The sequence below is a fragment of the Condylura cristata genome, unplaced genomic scaffold (assembly GCF_000260355.1).
Source record: "Condylura cristata isolate star-nosed mole 26May11 unplaced genomic scaffold, ConCri1.0 scaffold00019, whole genome shotgun sequence".
NCBI lineage: Eukaryota > Metazoa > Chordata > Mammalia > Eulipotyphla > Talpidae > Condylura > Condylura cristata.
The window spans coordinates 13,263,037-13,267,110 of NW_004567120.1; the positions used below are offsets into that span (position 1 = coordinate 13,263,037).

The following is a 4,074-nucleotide window of genomic DNA, read 5'->3' on the forward strand; positions in this document are numbered from 1 at the left end:
CCACCAGGGAGGGCCCGTCACCACTTATTTTTGATGGTGCAACCCTATCAGATCCAATTCTTTCTTCTCCATGTCTTTGCTGCTCAAATGTTCTGAGGAATAAAGCAGTAAATCCATGTGAACTGCCTGCGAGGGAAATAGAAACGCAGAATCTCAGGCCCTGCCATGGAACTACTGAATCAGACACTGCACTTTAAAAAGGTCCCAGGATGATTTATGTACACATTAGAATTTGAGAAGATTTTCCCCGTGTAATTGTATAAAAATGCACTAAAATATATAATACACTTATGTTTAAAATATTATCTTTGTGTATTGCTGTATTAATATATTTATTATAAAGATGCATACATATTGTTACATTTGCTTTTTCTCCCTTAACAAACTTAGAGCCAATATGTGTGCATATACATATATATATATATAATTTTCCTTGAGCCATTTGAGAGTTTTAGATGCCATGAATCTTTGTGCCTCATACTTTAAATACTTCAGTATTTCCTAAGAACAAAAGATGTTCTTTTGTATGACCACAGTATGATTATCAAATGCTGAAAAATATCACATGGATTTACTGCTATTATTTTATATAAAGACAATATTCCATCCCCCTCCCCCGATTTTCCTATATAGAAAAAACTTCCCCCTGGTCCAGGATCCAGGACTTGTTTCATTTGGAGCATGGGAGTCGCTTTCTAAGGTTAACAACTATTCTCAGGCCTCACCAGGGCAGTGGCTGTATTTTCAGTACCCATTGGCCAAGCAAACATTTAAAATCTATCATTTCACTTTGCTGCATCTACTGCGAAAATGAAGTCCATTCTCAGCAATCAGATTACGGACATTCCAGAAAATGTCGACATCTCCCTGAAGGTCATCCCTGTTACTGTGCAAAGGGTGCCGAGAAACCCTGCTGAGGGGCTTCAAACACATTACTGTCAACTCAAGCTCTCCTTGGAAAGAGAAGTAAGAGGCCCCAAAGTGTCAAATGCTGGGGAAATCGAAAGGAACTGGCTACCATTTGCACTGTCTAGTCGCAGACAGCACATGGTCAAGGCTGTCACTCTGGGCTTCCTTATAAGATAAAGTCTAGGTATGCTCACTTCCCCATCAATGTTGTTATTCAGGAGGATGGGTCTTTTGTTGAAATTCGAAATTTCTTGGGCGAAAAAAATACATCCTTAGGGTTTGGGTGAAGCTCGTTCAGCAAAGCACAGACAGACGAGTTAATTTTTGAAGGAAACGACATTGAACTTATATCAAATTCAGCTGCTTTGATTCAGCAGGCCCAGACAGTTAAAATAAAGACATCAAGAAATTCTTGGGTGGTAGCTATGTTTCTGAAAAAGGAACAGCTCAGCAGGCTGATGAACAAGATTTAAGTTGTCCGGCTACAGAAACAGCAAGATACCGGATGCTTTCTCAGACTTAGTTGTGATAAATCTTTAAGTCATTATTGAAAATAATAATAAAACCTATCATCAAAATTTAAATATGCACAAAAGTAGAGGGTGGTGCAGTCATCTTCATGTAACCATCATTTTAACAATGGTCACTACTCAATAACACTTATAAAATGAGTGTAATTTGTTGATATCCAGGTACATGCAGGCATCATTTGTTTATTCTACTGATGCTCCTTGGTGTTCAAATGAATACTGTGACTCCTTGCAAAAATGTTTTCATTTTCTAGCTCCACACTCCCCACAGCCCACTTCAAGTAGATAAAGGAGCAAACTTTTGGAATCACTCAACCATGGAGTCTAAAAAGCTCCTTGGGATTTAGACCAGACCAACAAGTGGTAATATACTTGAGTCACTTCATATTGGTTCCTATGGAATTCCTTTTTGTGAATTGCTGTTTTGTGATGTCAGTGAGTCAGTGATCTATATTAAGGGGTGTTTTCAAAATGCAGCCCTATACAACAGTGGCTGTGTTTACTATGGGCATGGCTTTGTGGGTGTCATTTATTATACTAAATTTATCCCAATGGCTACAGTGGAGACATTTCTCTGCAGTCTCAGTATCAAAAATAGCTGTGCTTTATTTGAGAGCTTGAGCAAGGCAGACTGTCATTATGATTACTGATGTTACAGTGTTTGGGACACATATTTTTTCTGGAATGCATTTGTTCTTTTAGTAATTTAATCCATTCTTGAAATGTTGAAATGATTCCAAAATAACCTCTTGCTTTGTTGGGTTCTTTTTCCTTCCCTGTTTTCCATGCCATCTCTGTGGAAGTCTGCAGGGTGATCAGGGTTGAAAGATAAAGAAAACAGTTTTAGATCTGTTTTCCCCAGCCCTCGCTTCAAAGTTGAGAATTCAAAAGCCTCAAAAACATTAGGCTTAGATGTGGATTTGTCAGTGAGTTAATATATGGATCCAAATATGGTGAATTTACATCTACTCTCAACCAGACCTGGGCATATTTGATAACTTCAGGCCAGTAAGAACCCCAGGTTCTTTGCTCATTACTAATACAACAGCAGGAAGATACCCTGTCTGGCAAACACATCTAGAAATAGATACCAGTTTAAATTAAAATGGTTCCATTTTAAAAGCTTCCTTTCACAGGTAAGGGAGTCTTTTTTTTTTTTTTTTTGAGTTATTAGCTCTTTCCTATGATAAAAGTCCATGGAAGCAAATTCCCAAGCAAGACTGTTTTCTACATTCTGGCTTTCTACTTTTGATTCAAGGAATATCAGGAAAATAATACAAATAAATTTAATGCAACATTTTAAAATTTATTACATTTTTGAGATAATACTAGTTTGTAGTTTCAAGTGTACAATAACTTACCCCAGTGACTATATCTCACATGATACCCACCACCATCATCTACCACCAATACTTGGTCTCCTTTATCCCTTTCCTCCTACCTATGGTAACTACCCTTCTATTGTCCAAAACTAAAGGTTTTTTTTTTTTTTAGTTTTATTTGCTCATTTCCTTTTTTTTTCTCCTTATAGTCCTCAAATGTGTGAACACATAGATATTTGTCTTCTCTTTTTGACTTATTTAGTATAACTCCCTAAAAGCCCATCCATGTTGCAAATGGCAAGATTTTATCTTTTTCATACTTATTTTTCTCTATTCATTCGTTCATTCATGGAGAGACCAACAATGTTTGAATTATTTCTTTATCTTGCCTATTGTGAAGAGCTACTCAACTTGATTTTAAAGGCACCTATCTTACATTTTTTGGAAAAGAGAATGAGATAAATTAAAAGAATCAGGTTTCAATTCTAAACTATCTGTGGATTAGTGCTTTAAAACATGGTTAGCAAAAATGTGGATCCATTGTAGACTGCATCATTCCCTCCACCTCTGCCATCCTGGGTACAGTATCAGTAAAACTGTGACTTCTGTGCTGATACTCATGGACCCTCATCCAGATGTGTTCCTGCACCCCAACTCCCAGCCTGAGCGCTCACCCTGCATACCATTTATTGTAGTGTACCTCGTGGACCCAACACTCCAGTGCTCTCCTAGGAGTAAGACTCAGGCTTGCTCTTACCAGTGCGTAGCACCACCTTCTCAGTACCCTGCTCCTGTCAAATGGCGGCAGGCTTTCTAGTGGCCACTGCCATGTCTGAACCTCTCTAGGTTATCTTACTGTTGGGCCCAGCTTCTGCACTCTGCTCACCCTACAGGAGTATAAATAAATAACTTGCTTTATTAGAGGATCCTGAAAAATGATTAACAACCTGGAAATAGAATAACAATAAACACATATAATTTCATTAGTGTTTTGCAGCTATTCACTCAGGCAAGTCTCATAATGATGAAGAGGTGAGTACTTACTATTAGCCTCATTCTGATTTTAATAATGAAGAAACTGAAACACAGATAATATGAATACATTGACTAAAGTTACAAGCTGGTAAGTGGTGGAATAAAGAGTTTTTAACCATTTTTTTTGAGGCACGATTAACATACAAATATCCATTGATATTTATTGATGCAGTTGTAAAGCCTTCACCACTATCAATATCGTGAACTTGACCAACGCCAAACTTTCCCCCTGATGCCTTTGTTTTGTTTATGTAAGAACAGTTAATATAAGATCTACT

General features: G+C 37.5%; 1 pseudogene; it reads left to right on the forward strand.

Annotated features, from left to right (window-relative positions):
* The first annotated feature begins 810 nt into the window (after positions 1–810).
* LOC101628314 lies at positions 811–1,432 on the forward strand (annotated as a pseudogene).
* The last annotated feature ends 2,642 nt before the right edge of the window (positions 1,433–4,074 follow it).